General features: G+C 39.4%; 1 pseudogene; it reads left to right on the forward strand.

Annotated features, from left to right (window-relative positions):
- The first annotated feature begins 15,940 nt into the window (after positions 1–15,940).
- On the forward strand, positions 15,941–16,869 carry LOC102986350 (serine/arginine-rich splicing factor 3-like; annotated as a pseudogene).
- Positions 16,870–18,693: the final 1,824 nt, after the last annotated feature.

The following is an 18,693-nucleotide window of genomic DNA, read 5'->3' on the forward strand; positions in this document are numbered from 1 at the left end:
GCAATCAGGCCTTCAAAAACGGGGTGTTGGGGCTGAAACAATCTCTGTAGGTGATCTAGTCTCCCTTCTTCATTTTACAGATGAGACACTTAAAGCCTGGATCTAGGTAATAGCATAACTGGTGCTATCATTTGGGTCTCTTAATCCCCATTTCAGTCACAAAGTGCAGAAAATTTCTCTATGTGGTGTGATTTGGAAGATTCTGGAAAGTACTTTCTCAGCAATTTGAAAATATTTTCTGCACTAGCCAATTACTCATGCTAGGAGCCACACCAATTCTAATTCTTAACTTTCTATTAAGCACCACTTTCTACTGCTGGTTCTCTTTTAAAATGAAAGAATTGCAAGGACAGGTAACAAGTGAATTTAGCAGCTCATTATTACTTTCATTAGAACAATAAAGGAAATGGACTCAGAAATCATATAAATACGAGACTGAATTTCAGCTCTACCACTCACCAGCTGTGGGACTTTTTACAAATCATTTCCATTTGGTAGTGTCAGTTTTATCACCTGTAAAATGGAAAAATAGAATATTGATCTCATAGGGTAGAGAGGATTAAGTGAAATAGTGCAGGTAAAGCCTGACCTGGCTCATAAGTTTTGAGGAAATAACATGTCAATGGTTAGCACTAAATAAATAGTAGGTGTTACCATTGTCATCATCATCATCATTATCATCATTTCTGTGTGTGAGTTTAATTGGAACAGTTTCTTCCCAGTGGAGGATGGGCCTGCAGTAATAGAGGAGGGAAATAAGAAGGAAAGTGGGTTGCAGAAAAGGGAGATTTGGAACACCAAAGAAAGACTTCATAGTTTGGCAGATAATTAGTGTGGCTATGTTAACCAAACCAAAACTCTTACAGATTCATGGACTGAAATTTTTATATAATCACTTGAGTTTAAGAAATCCTCAATGACAGTTATGTTTATATCAAAGTTGCCATCAATCACTTTTCAATCATTTGATTCTTAAGAAATCTTTCAAAAGGAAAACAATATATAGCCTATGTTTTTATACAACCTGTGGAAGCAAAAGTGGTTATATATTCTTTTCATTGTGTTTTCACAAGCAAATGAAATGTCTTTTAGAGCTTTTTTCTTAATTTGGGCATAGAAAGTTTTCAGGACGTCTTGGTTTCATTTTTAGCCAAGGATCTAAGAACCTACAAAATGTTCCTGAGCCAACCACATCTGACTTCGGGAGCTACAGATATCTTGTGAAGTCTGCCCAAGGCCAGTTCCTCACCTTGCCATGGAACCCAGCTGACCAAATCTGGTTTTCTTGGGAACCAGGCAAAAGAAGTTGAAGCTAATGCATTTTATTTATTTGATATTTGTTGATTCGTATATCCAGTAAACATTTATGAATCACACACATATCAGATTTGGAGTACATTCTGGGACCCCCACCAAAGCACTGGGTGTCTGGAATCATAAACATTCCATGAATCAAAGCTGCTGAATATTTCTTTGCTATACTTTCTTTTTTAATACATCCAACTGCTTCTGTATTTTCCATTTATGCACATAGGACATTAAAAAATGAAAACCTGTTGTAATTCTAGTTCTACATTGGCCCTCACTACCCTCTGTGGTTTCCAAACCTCTTGAGCTCTTCTGTTTGCAAACATCTATGGGATTCCTTTTGACCCTTTAGCAGAGTATATAACTAGAATAGGACAGAATGACCTCAACTCAGACTCTTCCCTTCATGCTTATACCCTTATCTTGGTCCTCTGAATCTTACCACTCTTATTATGAAAAAAGAAAAGGCAAAACAATGGAGAAAGAAATGTGCATTTATTTATGTTTCTGTGAGACCTAGAAAAAGCTGGCTTAAGATATGTTCTCCATGCCTTCTCTCCTAGATTCTCTTCTGGTACTATTAGGCCTTTCAGGTGTCCATTCTGGGCAGCAGGCATCCTACCACCTTAGTCAAATGTGAACAAAAAAATAAATGAGAAGGTAAGGCAATCCACAAGAGCCAAGAAAGCATTGCCCTCAGTCATAATAGTAAAATTCTTACTCTTCCTACTAGAAGACCTCGCTGAAAGCCTGGTGTCCAATGTTTGTCCTGGAAGTCCATTCATATCTTGACTTATAAAGAGGCCTTTTTCCTAGGTGGTAGAGCTGAGGAAGTTGACAGGGTATATAGAGAAAGCCTTGAGTTTTCTTTGAGAGTTAGATTGTGTGATTGGCCTGTTAAAGAGGGCGAGGTGAGGATAAGAGAACAAGCTTGACAGTGGGTTATAATCAGATGATAAAGGGCTTTTTATACCTTTCTAAGGGAGGTGGACTCTAGCACGTGTGTGATGGCAAGCTGTAGACAGTGTCTACATGTTTGAGAAAGATAATCTTGGCAAGAGAAATTTACTTTTATAAATTACATCCATAAAAATGGCAGGTTTGATCTAGTCTATAGAGGCCAATAATTGCTCCAATTGGCAGCTACTTCAAGATTAAATAGTTGAGTGGTTGGACCCTCCAGTAGAGGAGACTTTTTCCATCTATTGTGCAATCAAAGAGTCTGAAGTTGTACTTCAGGAGAATCTGTGGCAACATGGAATGTGTACTGGACTAGGAGGGGGAATCTGAGTTTAAATCCTAGCTTTAGCATTCATTCCTTGTGTGACTGGGATTAAGTCATTTAAAATCCCTGGGTCTCAGGTTTCTTATCTGAAAAGTGAAGATAAAACCTGCCCTATAGAGCTTAGCTGATGTGTGGATAAATGAGATAATCAAGTGAAAATACCTGATAGGTGATTTGTAGATGAAGGCAGTGAAGGCTGTGCATCAGCTCTCCCTTCTGGCTGTTACTCTACCAGATAAATCAGCCTCTCACTTAGTTTTTCCAAGGATTCTCTGTACAACAAAAGGTTTACTGAGAACTGAAGACTGATTCCTTTCTGTGCAAGGTTTACAGAAGTTTCCCAAAGCAGTTCTCAGCAAAATAATTGGTAGCTCACTAATTACTGTAAACTCTCTTGATTCCTATACAGTGAAAATTTTCTTCCCATTCCATCCACCTCTCAGTCTTCTAGTAATGATTGTTCTAATCACATGACTCAAATAGGACCTGCCATAGGGATTGAACAGGTGTGTATATGTGACAAAAACTGGGTTCCTGAATCATTCTCTAAAATATTTCAAATTTGAGCCAAGGAGCAAGAGTCCCTTCCTTCTGGCTGGTGCTAGGAGTATTGTGAAAATAGTGGTCTACAGAGCATGACAAACAGCCAGCATGCACAGAGACACAAATGCAGTTTAAGGATAAAGCTTCCACGTTGGTACTGGGTACCACTCTTGACTAGAGCCAGATTCATCCTGCTTTTCCTGTGATCTGGCTCAAAAACCTATAAGCTCTTTTAGTCTCACCCTTACTAGCATTAAATTTCTATTAGTTGCAAACTTAAAAACCCTTTCACTATACATCCTGAGTTGCACTCAGAGGTTTTATTGTTTATAATTAATTTTAGTGGGCTCTTACTGGCTGTTTCTGAGCAAGTATGGCAATTTTAAAACATGGCCTTCACATATTTTTACATTTGTTTCATTAAGAAGTATGGTTTATGTCCCCTTCTCTGGAGTCTTGGTGGGCTTCTGATTGCTTCAACCAACAGAATATGGCAGAAGTGATGCTAGTGTTTCTCGAGGCTAGTCAGAAAAGGCCATGTATCTTCTACCTAGTCCTGTGGAGCATTTATTTTGGGGGAAGCCAGTCATCGTGGAAGAAGTCTAGTTATATTGAGACCACCATGCTTAGAAATGCTATATATAGGTGTTCTTGTCAACGGTCCTCTCTGAGCTCCCAGCTGATAGCCAGTAGTCTCTGCCAGTCATACAGGTGAGCCACCTGGGAAGTCCAGGACTGAAGCCAAAGGACTGAATCCCCACTGCCTTCTGGCTGCTACCACCTGAGAGACTAAGTGAGAATTGGCCAGCCAATTTCTTTCCAAATTCTTGACCAACAAATCTGGAGAGAGAGAGAAAAGTTGTTTTAAACTCCTAAATTTGGGCAAATTCTTATACAGCAATAGTAATCAGAGCCAATAAGTCAAAGACTTTGAGGCTCTGGGAGATTATCTGTAAAACCAATGACAATTACAGGATCGTTGTGAGAAATTGGTGACACCTGAGATGGTACCTGGACAGTACCTCTCAATGTGTCTGTACATCACTGACTCTCAATAAACATTCCTTCTCTCCACTGTCTTTCCGTTAAGTGAGACAGTCTAAGCAAAAGAGATTTTATAGGCTATAGATATTTAACTAGTGTTAGTTTTCCTTTGGAACCCACTGTCCCCAAAAATGTATTCCCAGAATACCCAATCAATCATTAGTCTGAGGTATATTCATAATCCTTCTTTTGTTGTTGGATCATTTATCTAGAGCCTTTTCCTCAGTGTTCACAAATTCTTACTGACTATGATGTTCACATCAATGTTCCATTTTCTTTAACTCTTTAATGAGTTACTTAAAGGCAAGGACAATGTTTGTTAGAATATTATTTTAGCTCCATAAGTAGCTCAGCAAGTTATAAATACTTGTTGATATTCAAGACCAGATACTTGAATTTTCAATGGTAGGAGAAAATCATGTACCTCATTAAAATCAAGAACATAGAGAAACATAAAATTCTCACTTATATGTGGAATGTAAAAACAAACAAACAAGCTCATAGACACAGAAAACAGATTGGTGGCTGCCAGAGGCAGGGGGATGGGGGATGAGCGAAATGGGTGAAAGGGGTCAAAAGGTTCAAGCTTCCAGTTACAAAATAAATAAGCACAGTATGGTGACTATAGTTAATAATACTGTATTGCATATTTGAAAGTTGCTAAGATATTTACTCGTAAAAGTTCTCATCACAAGATAAAAAATTTTGTAGCTGTGTATGGTGATGAGTGTTAACTACACTTATTTTGGTGATTGTTATGCAGTATATGAAAATATTGAATCATTATATTGTATTCCTGAAACTAATATGTCAATTATACTTCAATTAAAATATATATATATGCTTTTGTCTTCTGCAATCACCTTATTTATGAAATGACTATAAAGTTTCCTTTCAAGATGACTCTCAGTGTTCATCAAGAGTTGCCATTCATTTTCCAAATATTAAAAGTTCTCAGGAGAAACAAATTAGATTTTTTGTCTTCCTGTAAAAAGAAAAAAAAAAAAAACAACCCTAAACATAATTGTTCATTTTATCCAGTGTCTTCTTGTTCTACTAGTTTATGGATTTTTTTTGTCCGAGTTATATCAAAGGAAACTATATTTCTCTTTGCTGTCAAGTTAAAAAGAAAAGTGTTCAAGGCTTCTGGTGATAAAACCACATTATCCAGAGACACTGACAGTAATCAGAACAACAATTCCTCTTTCTCAAGTAAAAAATCCCAGATGTAGAAAATCCCAGATATAAAAAAGAAAAAGAATATATGTAAATAGACTAACGTAATGATATGTCTCCCAGCTCTCTTTAACTCTTGGACACTTTAAGAAGTTAGAGATATTTCCTGATGGGAGAGGGTATTAGAAATCTGTTTGTGGAATTTACTTTTCATGGTTCAATGATGAAAATAACAATAAATTCCACAAATAGATTTCAAGTTGGTCAAGCATTTTGGCTTTGGAAAGTTAATCTCCTGAGCATGAGCTCTGCACATGCCTGGAAGGGCTGAGTACAACAGTGACATGTGAGAGCAAAACATCCAAGTCCTGCTCAATTCTGACCCTTATATCACCAAATGGGATATGAGGGGTGGACGGGGAAAGGAGGATCAGAATTTATTTTTCTTGTTATTCTACGACAGCTCTTTCTTCTTTCTGTTATTGCTGCCAAAAGCTGTATTAATAGTACTTGGGCTTTTCAGTGTTTACATTAACTAGTCTTAATCAAGGAATCCTGACTTAATAGCATTCTTTCTCATAGACACAATTCAACGCTGGGATGGATCCTGGGGAGAGCACTGGTTCAATAGGAGTGTTGCCCCCTTAGGTGCAGAGTCCTAGGGCTGGAAGGAGTGAATACAACACTTAGCCTGCCTCTTGGTTTCAGGGAGCACCTTACCTATAGCACCTCAAGTATAGGATCATTTGCCCTAGTTTAGAAGATTTCCAGAAACAGAGACCAAACAGCCCCCTTCCCAACTAAATTTAGTTTTACAATCTTTACACCTAGCTTTATCTTCCCCTCCAGAGTGCTCCAGATAATAACTGTGTGCTCTAGTTTATGTTTTCTCCTTTCCCGCCCACAGTGGTTTTGAAGCCAAATATGATTTCACATATGGTTGGTTGTTGGGTCAGCATTAAGTCACCTCTCAGACCTCTAAGTTAAGAAGTGCTAATCCCCTTAAATTTTCCGGGCATCCTTACCTATGCGAATCTGTTATACACATGTTTTACCTCTATGGAATACCTCACCATACCATATGGAATTCTTATTGACTAGAAATATTGTTCCCACCTAGGGAGTCTACTTAATTTATACCTCAGTAACAAAAAACAATAACAATAATTTAATGGGCACTGCTATAGGCAGAATCCTAAGATGGCTGCCTACTCCCACTCCCTCCCTCATACCTGCCTGTATAATCTCTTTCCCTTGAGTGTGGGTGGATCTGTGACTATGATGGAATATTACTCCCGCGATTAGGTTACTACACAGTTGGCTTTGAGGTTACCAAAGTGGAGATTATTTTAGAGGTCCTGACCTAATCAGGTGAGCTCTCTCTGAAGTCACAGAGCTTGAAAGTATGAGAGAGATTCGATGTGAGGCATATTCTCTGTTTTGGGCTTTGAATATGAAAGTGGCCATGTGATCCTCATCCTTAAGAGTGGCCTCTAGGTCTGAGAACAATCTCCAGATGAAGCTAGCTGGGATCAGAATTCTGAGGAACAACTTGAATGAGCTTAAAAAGGAATTATTTTCTAGTCAGGTCTCTAGAGGGCAATGCAGCTTAGCCAACACCTTGATTTTTAACTTCGTGAGACCCTGAGCAGAGAAATCAGTGATGCGGTGCCTGGGCTTCTGATTGACAGAATTGTGAGATAATAAATGTCTGTGATTTTAAGCTACTAAATTTTTGGTAATTTGTTACATATCAATAGAAAACTAATATAGGCACTCATCCATGTACGGAACATTACAGTGAAGACATTCCCTATATTATCTCCTCTAATTCCTATAGCATTTCTTGAGGTAATTACTATGTCCATTGTTGGAACAAGAAAACTGAAGCCTGGCTCAGTAAACAGAAGAAGAAGATTGGTTCCTTAAATATCACAATTTTCCCTCTCACTTTATTTGAATTTGTAAGACTTATCCCCAAGCTATGCTCTTTCCTCTGAATTGCTCTTTCTGTCCTTATAATTTTATTCATACAGGTTGTTGTTGGTGCTTTGGTAAAAGCATTTGATCCAAACCATTTGGCTTCTTATAGACATGAGCCACTGAGGAGGCTATTTTCCATTTAACTGTGCTTTTAAAAAGTGAATGCAGACTTATCTATTAAAATTATTCAGCTTAAACTCTTCAACAAAATATAAATTGAATAAGATAGCTCTGTCCTTCCTATTAAAACAAGAAAAGGCTAATGAGTGAACGTATTGGTCTACCGCTTCCACTGTTATTGAATCAAACTCAGGTCCATTTGCCTAACATGCAGCAAAGTCAATCCCCTGACACCAGGTTGTAGTGAAGGAAAGTTTAGCATTTATTGCAAGGCACCGAGCAAGGAGAATGGGCAGCTTATATTCAAAATGCCCGAACTCCCTGATGCTTTCAGAGAAGGAGTTTTAAAGGCAAGTTCAGGGGTGTAGGTTGCAGGCAGCCTGATCAGTTCGTGCACAAGTCTCTGATTGGTTGGTGGTGAGGTAATGGGTTGATGTTACCGGGGTCAGCATATTCAGTTCTCAGGATCCAGGTGGTCTGAGTGCTGTGTGCTCATGGTCATTATGCCATTAACTTCTCCCACCTGGCAGGGGTTTTAGCATCTGCAAAACAAATTAAGGATATGGCTCAGGATATTATCTATAGCCTTTGAGGATGAACTTATGTCTTTGAATTTGTTTTGTGGCTAAACTATTATTATTTTGTCTTTCGTGACTTTTTTCTTTTGTTTCTGTATTTTTTCACTTCTCTGATTAAATCTGCCCTTTGGAAGGCCAAGAAGCTGGAGATTTTTTACAAATAGGAGGTGAGGAACATAGGGGGATCTGTCGCTGGGCAGGTCCCACAGGGTCCTGCTCAGTTTCACCAACTTGTCCCTCCTAGCACTCACTACCTTCCCCAGTCCTACCTATCCCACACTTTGGGATGCTTTAATGTTACCTGTAGGCTTAGACCCTACCTAACTCCTGTCTCCCCCCCAGTCCGAGAAAACATAAGGACCAATGGAGCTGTGGTTTGAAACTTATAATCAAGTCAGCCTAGATGCTAGACTTATTCTGACCCATTACCCTGGACCAGTGAGTGAGTCTTTGTTTTCCTTGTGACCACATCTTTACCTTGTATTCAAGTTCCATTTATCAGATTACAATCTGGCACCATCACGCATTCCTTCAAGGAATTACTCTGTCTTTACCACTGCCAGAAAAGCAGTCTTTTCCTACCAAAATATAGGATTTCCAGAGAGTTTAAATAAATGTACCCTTGCTCCCATGTGAGAGAGTAAGAAGGCAGAGTGAATTTGTAGAAAGAATTGAAGACTAAGAGTGGAAGGCAGGGTGTGAAATTTGGGAGAAATTGGATTATAAATATGAAGGCAAAATGGAATATGGCATTAAACTGAAATGGAAAGAAAGAACACAAGAGAAAATAGAAAACAAACAAACAAACCCTAACTTTCCCAAAGAATAAAGAAAGGAGAATTCAGGGAAAACTGTGAGCACATAAGACATAGTAGCAAGGGCCAGGAAAACCTTATAGTATTTGAATTTTCTGACTCAAAGATGCTACATATGAATAAGCAACAAGGTAATATGACCCTTTTGGAGGTTATTGTCAGTTCTGGAGTCAAATCCTTATAGACTCTGAAAAAATCAGATGAAGGTAATGAAAATTATGATAATAATATAATACTGAATATTTTAAATACTGTGTATAAACATTGTTCTAAATATTTTAACTAATTTAATCCTAACAATGATCCTCTGAAGTTCTTACTATTATTATGCCCATTTTAAAGATGAGGAAACCAAGGAACTGAGAACTTAAGGAATTGACCCAAGGGAAGCAAAGAACAGAGAGGAGGCCAATGTGGCAGGAATGTAGGAAACAAGTGGGAGATAATGGAAGGTCAATGTGGAGAAGTGATGAGAGACAAGATTCTGGAAAGTCCTATAGGCCTTGGAAGAAATGTGGCTTTTATGCTGAGTGAGGTGGTAAACCATTGGTAGGTTTTGAGCAGAAGAATGATGTGTTTTGACTTACATTTAAAAATCATTCTTCTGGGGCTTCCCTGGTGGCGCAGTGGTTGCGCGTCCGCCTGCTGATGCAGGGGAACCGGCTTCGCGCCCCGGTCTGGGAGGATCCCACATGCCGCGGAGAGGCTGGGCCCGTGAGCCATGGCTGCTGGGCCTGCGCGTCCGGAGCCTGTGCTCCGCGACGGGAGAGGCCGCAGCAGAGGGAGGCCCGCATACCACAAAAAAAAAAAAAAAAAAAAAAAAAAAATCATTCTTCTGGCTGCTAAGCTGAGAAGAAATTTTAAGTAGGAGTAGGGGTTGGGGTGAGGGACACAGGGTGTGTACATCAAAAGCAGAGCCAGCGGGACTAGGTAGGAGGCCATTGCAATAATCCACATAACGGTAGTGGGGTGGAGGTGGCTTGGTCACTGAACTGATTAGGTATAGATTGACTACACTTGATTGGGTCCGTGTGTATCTCTACTGACTAAATAGAGAGAGGAGGTGGTGAGAGATGGTATTTAAAATTTCTGTACATTTATTGCAACGATGTGTGTTCCTTAATTACAACTTACTACCTATGGATAAATCTGGATGAGTGTTTTCTATGTGCATCTCAGTGACGTCACGGTCGTCCCCTGACAATACATATGGCAATGCATAATTTACAAAGCAACTTCACATGAATTGTTTTGGAAAAAACCTGATAAGGTATGTGTGTCAATCACACATTACTCATGCCTCTTAACATAAGAGAAGGCAGACATAGTGAACTTAGATGTTAATTTGTCCATTATCACATGAACTGTGAGTCAGAAGTCTGTGGTTTATCCATCAAAGCCAGCTTCCTAACTAAGCTTGTGCCAAGGACTATCTCAAGATGAAAATAAAAAAGGAGGCTACAACTGCCCGGATGAAGTCTTTGGTTTGAAAGCAAGATCACAACAATTCTATTGCCTGGCATTTGGGAGAATGGCTACCTCCTATATCCACCTCAGTTGGTTCTCAGCCTCTAAATCATGTGCATTAAAAATCAGCTTGGATACAAGTTGCGAATTACTATATAAAGGACCTATTAAAACAAAGAAAACCCAGATAAACTAATAAAGTCTAATTGCAACAAAGGCATCTCTTTTATGAGATGATTTTAAGTTGACACAGAAGAGCCTTCTGAAAAAGCTCACAGCATCTCCTCGGCTCCCTGCAGCTTCAAGAATCAGCTAAACATCCGCACCCTATTAGCTTTGATTTCCAATTCATGAAAACCCAACCTGTCATTTTTTTTCCTTTTGCTCAATACTCAGTGACATCAACTCAGCCTTTTCTTTTAAGTGGTCTTCTTTTCTTAGCTGTTAAATAGATTATCACTTCTCTAATGACAGGGCCAAGACTAAGGTAAGGTTCTAGTCTTGGGCACAAAATTTAAGGGGATGTTAAAAAAACTAATAAAGATAAATAATATTTTAACGTGATATCTTTAAAATTAATACAAAAACCCTTATAACAGGGAATAAAATACTAACATTTTAAATAGAGACAGTATCAGTATTATTGACTTCTCCTTCTGCCATGGGCTTCTCTGTGGATCGACACAGCACCAGTAAACAATGCTGCCTTCAGATGTTTTATGCTTCAATATTCTTTCTACATGTAGTATTCACTACAAGCCAGAGGTGATTTCTCTCATGTGAAGCTGAAATACAGGAAGAATAAGAACAAAGACAGAGGTAAGAATTGTGTTTTATAGAATAAATTGAGCACCTCATGATTTCCCTTTAATTTGTAACATTTTCCTAAAGCATCACAAAATGCAACCTGTCATCATCTTAATCTCCACCACACAGAGTAATACCAAGTAGGCACGACCTCCTCACACTGAGGGCTGAGGTGCTGCAATGAGGCACGTTAAACAAAATTGCTGGCCAGTACGGCACCATCTTGCTTATGCTCTGAATGCTGGAAGTAAATGTTGATTACCTGGAGATGATAATAACATGACTTTTGAATAAACGAAGCACAAACAGCAGCCATACAGTTAACACAAAACTATGACTGTCAGGAAATTGTTATACTTAACACAATCCTTGAGCCCTTAATTAGAGTATAGCATTTCCTCTTGAGATAATGCTGATTAAAATGTATATACACTCTGCTGGAAAATAACTTCAGGGTTGATGTGAAAACAGCAAAGAGAGATTTCAAATAAATACCTTTGAAAGAAAGGGCATTTTTGTAAAGAGGACAATACTTGTCTCCTTATCCTGCTGGGACCTGAGTCTCCCAGAGCCATTTTGTGGTTGTCTGGGCAAGTTTTTCCAAAAGAAAGAGAAAAAGAATGAAGAAGTGAGTTAGCGAAATTCTTGGTAGCTAACAAACGGAATTTTCTTTGGAACTGACTTTCTTCTTAATCTTCTGTAATCACAGATACATAATTCAATGTGCTTTCATAAAATATGCATGTCATTTTCCCAGTAAACAGGTATAAGGGCAGACCTTACCAATTAGCAAAATCCACCCAGTGTGCATTCAGAAATCCCTACAGCATGAGTTAGCTGCACCTTTTTTATTTACAGCTGGGTCTTTAAATACTGATTAAGCAGTAGGGCTAGGTAGGACTCAGGAAGGTGGTGGTGAGACTTTGCTGAGCTGCTCACAGATGACCTAAAATTCAAAAAATGAGGAAGCACTCTGTATGACAGACTCCAGGTCTATCCACCTCATTACAAATAATTCAGTTTCATTTCTTTTTATGGCTGAGTAATATTCCATTGTATATATGTGCCACATCTTCTTTATCCAAAAAAATGTCATGAAGACACTAGGGGTAGGACGGGAATAAAACACAGACCTACTAGAGCATGACCTTGAAGATATGGGGAGGGGGAAGGGTAAGCTGTGACGAAGTGAGAGAGTGGCATGGACATATACACACTACCAACTGTAAAATAGATAACTAGTGGGAAGCAGCCACATAGCACAGGGAGATCAGCTCAGTGCTCTGTGACTACCTAGAGGGGTGGGATACGGAGGGTGGGAGGGAGGGAGATGCAAGAGGGAAGAGATATGGGAACATATGTATATGTATAACTGATTCACTTTGTTGTAAAGCAGAAACTAACACACCATTGTAAAACAGTTATACTCCAATAAAGATGTTAAAAAAAATTAAAAAAAAAAAATGAGGAAGCAGCCAATGAACCAGAAACATGGCTCACCCTGCCATCTGGTCTAGCGCCTCACTTCAAACCGTACTCTGCAGACCAGCAGCTTCAGCGGAACCTGGGTGCTTGTTAGAATTTTAGACTCTCAGGTCCTACCCCAGACATGTTGAATCACAGTCTGCATTTTAACTGGAGCCCATGTAATCCTTATATACACTGGAAGTTTGACAAGTACTGGTCTATGAATGTTGTACCCATAAGCCTGGGCTTTCAAGGCCATCTTTGTGACCAGGAGGAAATATCAAGAGAGTGGCATAATGACCTGCAACAGGAAGCAAATGCAAAGCACAAGTAAGCCATTAAAAATTTCACACCCTTTCTCAGCAAGGAGTTCACAGGGGTTATATAACCAGATAGGTAGGTATCTTTATTAAAAGGGATACTTTCTTTGTAGATAAAACTATTCTTAGATTTTTGGAAATTTTAAGGAAGAACATCTCCATCACTGAGGTTCAGTGGAGGTGAATGTTGGAAGCCACTTGAGGACTGAGCATCTGAGAGGAAAAAAGGAGAAGGAAACATCTTCCAGTTTACTTGTGGCTGCAGACTGGGCCACGCCAGACTTGGCAAGTGACTAGTCCCTTTGCATGGGATTTTACAGAGCCCTCCTGGTGGCTCATAGCTGGTATCTTATTGACAGTTTTCACACTTTTTCTACATGTACCATTAAACCCTTGGGTTTATTTTACCACATATAAGCCAACATAGGTTTCATACAAGTAAATATCAATTATAATAACAGTAGCTTCCGTTTATGGAGTGCCTGCTTAATACCAGACACTATCCCAGATGATTTAAATTATCTCTTTAAACCACAAGGCCCTGAAAGGTGGTGTTATCCCATCTTATAAATGAAGAAATTGAGATGCAGGTACCACCACTTCATATTCTGCCCCAAACCATGTCATTTGTCTTGAATAATTGGTTTGAACAATGGCACTTGTTGTCATTTGTTCCTCTCTTTCAGTAAGTCAGTCTTCTCTGTAAGTTGATCATCTTGACTCATCTTTGTCATCTCTTTCCCGACCCTGACCAATGACAGGCCACATCTTGCCATGCCCTGTCATGCCACAACCCTGGATTCTTCTAAATAGGCAGTTTTCTTACCTCCACTGTACTGAGGCAAAAAAAAAATTTTTTTTTTTGGACCACCACCACGATTTTATTCTTAAATAAATGCTCAGCCTAAGGCCAGGTTAGGCAGACAGGTGGGTGGAAATTGGAGGAAGGCAGACCAGGCCACCTCCCCTGCTGGGAGCAGTGGGGCCACCCAGGGAGGCAAGGACACCAAGGAAGGCAAGCAGGGTGCACAGGGCGGGAGGGGCTGATGGAACCACTAGAGTCTGTTCTGGTAAGGAACAGAAAGAACCCATTTTCCCACATTCTCAAGGGTGGTGACAGAAAGCTCAGCGTGGTCCCAAGACTCCAAGCCTCCTGCCCCAGGCTCCCCGTGCCCAGCTCAGGAAGTGTGGGATCAACTAGCCAATGGCCAGAAAGTTCTGTCACTGTCTTCCCAACAAGACCTCAGGTTGAGTGGCAGCAAGAGGAAGAGAGGGCCACATGCCCGCCACCCACGTTGTCCACAGAGATCTGTGCTCCCGGCCACCCAGGGTGGGTGCCTCAGGTCTGCAAGGGCCTCCTCTGCCTGGCCCGCTGGCATCTGAGTTCTCTCCACAGAGAACAGGTCATGGTTTGCCTTGCCCTGCCTGAAAGGCCTACCATCTCTCTACTATCCACTATCTCTTAGCTCATTTGCGAAAAAGAGATCTTATGACTTGACTTCAATGAGTAAAAAAAGTCTTCCTTCTCTCTATGTCTACTGTTGAGGTAAAAATCTTCTCTCACCTCCTGCTAATTATTCATCAGCCCAGATGTACAGAATTTTGGAAGCACAATGATTCCTAAAGCAGGAAAAATGAAAAAGTTATTTTACAGTAGTAAGTCAATGTCCAATTAGGATCAACACTTTGGAGTGCCCTGACTTGTCCCTTTACACACTAACACAGATTCTTCCTTAAAAAATATCTAGTCTCTTCTAATCCTGGAATAACTTAGAGCAGTGTGTCTCAAACTTTTCCCATCAAAGCAGAGGAAGGTACATGCATAGCCACAGGAGATTGCTTAAGGCACTCTGGGAGCACAATCCCCAAAGGGATTCAAAAAAAATGAGAAATTTTTGAAACCAGAAGATTTATCTTTAAAAAAGCATGTGAATTTTGACTACTTTCCCATAACATGTCTTTATCTGATTCACTGTAAAACTGATTTAACTTTCATACCAGATTAAATTACCTAAAATTTCACCTCTAAGTTTTTGGGTGAAGTTAAAATTCCTGAATGATGTACTGTGTTTATTCTGTGACTTTTGTATCCCTGGCACACTGCCATGTATGTCCCTGAAAAGCTGAGCATTAGGATGTTATGATCCCCTGATGATTTTGTTAAATAACTATTATGGATAACAGGACAGTCATTCAAAGAAGGATAAGAGTCTCTTTCAGAAAACTTAAAAGAGTAGTAGTGAATATATCTGCTGCTTGGCTCCTGCAATCTTACCCTCTGTTTCCCAATTGGAGATACAGCAAGTGAGTTGAATCAGTGTCACTGAGGCAGGTGAGCTGCAGAGCATCCCAGTAACCACTCTTCAGAAAAAAACCTTTTGTAACAGCTTTCTTCCCCTGATCCTTCTAGAAACCTCATGAGATCTTGTTGTGACTATCACTTTAAGAACCTTTTTTCCTGCCTTATGCAGCAGTGAGGGAAAGCTACTATGTCAACTAGATATGTGTATGTGTTCTATTCAATAATCTTAAAGTAAAAAATAAGTGCATCCATGTGACTTCAACATTTCACCACAATCCTCCTTGCCAAAGGACCAAGTCCTGTCACGGAGGAGAAAGTTTGGAAATAGTGCTTCAGGACCACCCACTATCTCATTGTCAAGTGCTTTGTCACTTGGGAGACTGGGCAATGATATCCAACAAACTTAGTTATATCTTTGAGTCTTGGGGCCTTTGTAATTCTTCTTGTTGATGAAAGCTATCTCTAGTTATGAAAAATTTTGCCAAGTAACTGCCTTTGAGTTAAGGCACTTAAATAATTCTAGCTTCAAAATTAATGAAAAAATGGTTGAAAATGTCCTTAGAGTAATTTGGAAGACATTCTGCACATATATTTATATTTGGAAGAATAGTAATTTTAAAGCTAAATACATCTTAGGCCATAATTAAAAGTGTCAGACTATGAAAGGATTAGTGCAGTTAAGATAGAAAAATTTAGGCCATTTCGTGGACGACGGGTGTGGGAGAGCATCTGTGGGTGCCAGGCGCGAGGGGACCGGGAAGACCCAGCCGAGGGTGTGTGGATTTGAGCCTACGCTTTTCTAACCCGAGATCTCGAAATGCATCGTGATTCCTGTCTGTTGGACTGTAAAGTTTATGTAGGTAATCTTGGAAACAATGGTAACAAGACTGAATTGGAACGAGCTTTTGGCTATTATGGACCACTCCGAAGTGTGTGGGTTGCTAGAAACCCTCCCGGCTTCGCTTTTGTTGAATTTGAAGATCCCCGAGATGCAGCCGATGCTGTCCGAGGGCTAGATGGGAGAACATTTTGTGGCTGCCGAGTAGAAGTGGGACCTGTGGAATGGGGAAAAGAGAAGTCGAAATCGTGACCGCCTCCTTCTTGGGGTCGTCGCCCTCGAGATGATTATCGGAGGAGGAGTCCTCCACCTCGCCGCAGATCTCCAAGACGGAGAAGCTTCTCCCGTAGCCGGAGCAGGTCCCTTTCTAGAGATAGGAGAAGAGAGAGATCACTGTCCCGGGAGAGAAATCACAAGCAGTCCCGATCTTTCTCTAGGTCTCGTAGCCGATCTAGGTCAAATGAAAGGAAATAGAAGACCAGTTTGCAAGAGGAGTGGTGTACAGGAAATAACTTCATTTGACAGGAGTATGTACAGAAAATTCAAGTTTTGTTTGAGACTTCATAAGCTTGGTGCATTTTTTAAATGTTTTAGCTGTTCACATTTGTTTGTCTCTTGGAACAGTGACAAATAAAGGTGTAATTCTCTATGGTTTGAAATGGATCATAAGAGGCATGTAATATCAAGAATTGTTACTTTACAATGTTCCCTTAAGCAAAATTGAATTTGCTTTGAATTTTTAGTCTTGCATAGACTGATAATAAACCTCTAACTCCTGCCCAGCTAAAGTGTGATGTTTAATATTACAGAAACAAAACTGGCAAAAATTGAAAAGACTCTGTAGCTGGGATATGGTATGCAGCTGTAGTTAAGTGGTCTTTAGCTTTTTTTTTTTTTTTTTTGTGGTATGCGGGCCTCCCTCTGCTGTGGCCTCTCCCGTTGTGGAGCACAGGCTGCGGACGCGCAGGCCCAGCGGCCATGGCTCACGGGCCCAGCCGCTCCGCGCCATGTGGGATCTTCCCAGACCGGGGCGCGAACCCGGTTCCCCTGCATCGGCAGGCGGACGCGCAACCAGTGCGCCACCAGGGAAGCCCTTAAGTGGTCTTTAAAAGCTGCCGTGAACACAAGCCAGCAGGTAAAAATTAAAGCTGCACCCTTAAACTAGATTAGAGGTTTAAAAATTCCACTAGCCTTCACACCAGACAAGAGGTTGTCCAGTGGGTTTAGAATCTAAGAAGTTTCAAGAAAGTTAGTTTACCTTCGCTTTAGGTCGTAAGTGCCTTCTGTGATTGTTGTATTTGGATGCATAGCTCTTTGTAATATTATTTGGAAATTTGGGACTATTCAAGATACCCATGTCCTGCCAGTTTAAGGGTACATTGTAGAGCTGAGCTTTGAGTTACTGTGCAAGATTTTTTTTTTCATGCTGTCATTTGTAATATGTTTTGTGAGAATCCTTGGGATTAAAGTTTTGGTTACAAATTGTTGTTTAACCTGAAAGCCTGTTTTTCCTTGCAAAACTAAAATCTGAGCTTGGTACCAATCAAGTCCAGGTATAACATTCCTGTTGGAAGCCATACTTACATTTTCTTGTAAAGTGCTTTTAAAAATAAAATATTAACATAATTGTGTAAAAAAAAAAAGAAAGAAAAATTTAAAACAAAATCTTTAAAAAATTGTATCAGAATATCTTATTGGTACAAAATAAATGAGACAATAGAAATATAGACAGAAATTTCCCTAATTTATAATGTATTTCTTTGTTCTGGAGATTTACTCATTACTGTGAAAATTAGCCACATTTAATCTTTTTAATCGTTGTTATGAGAAAACTTTATTTATTTTGAAATATATCCTACTAAAATAAGTAAATATAAACACATGTACAGTTTAGAGAATCACATTAAAACACTTATGTACTCACCAACCACCAAAAAGAGAAGAATATTAGCTGTTACCTTGCTATGTCTTGTGCCAGATGATTCTACTCCCTCCCCCAGCTAACAATCCAATATTTTGTGTGTACATCAATTCCTTCCTTTAAAAAAATGTTTAACCATTTGTGTATTTATGTCTAAACAATAAGCAGTTTAGTTTTGCTTGTTTTAAGCTTTATATCTGTTTGTAGTCTTCAGGGACTTGATTTTTTTTTGTTCACAAAAAATTAGCTTTCTAAGAATCATCCATGTTGGTGGGTTTAGCTATGTAACATTCTATTGTGTGATATTGCAAATATCCATTTATATATCTACTTTCTAATAGGTAGATATTTGCATTGATTCTAGTTTTTGCTATTATGAACTGTACAGCAATAAAGACTCTCATATATGATTCCTAATCCACAAAAATTTCTCTAGAGTATATACCTATCGTGGAATGGTGGAGACACAGAGTATACAAAAGTTCAATTTCACGTGTTATTGTGAGACTGTTCTCCAAAGTGGCTATTCCAACTTACCTACTGCTCCACCAAAAATCCAGTCCCATTGAACTGTATCTTTTATGGAACTTAATATTTTAGACAATTTAATTTTTTGCTAATCTCTTTGGTATGAAATGGTATCTCATTATCTTATGAGTTTCTTTGGTTAAAAATGAGATTGATCATATATTCATATGTTCACTGTGAAATATCTGTTC

Source organism: Physeter macrocephalus, chromosome 16 (genome assembly GCF_002837175.3).
Source record: "Physeter macrocephalus isolate SW-GA chromosome 16, ASM283717v5, whole genome shotgun sequence".
In the NCBI taxonomy this organism is placed as follows: domain Eukaryota; kingdom Metazoa; phylum Chordata; class Mammalia; order Artiodactyla; family Physeteridae; genus Physeter; species Physeter macrocephalus.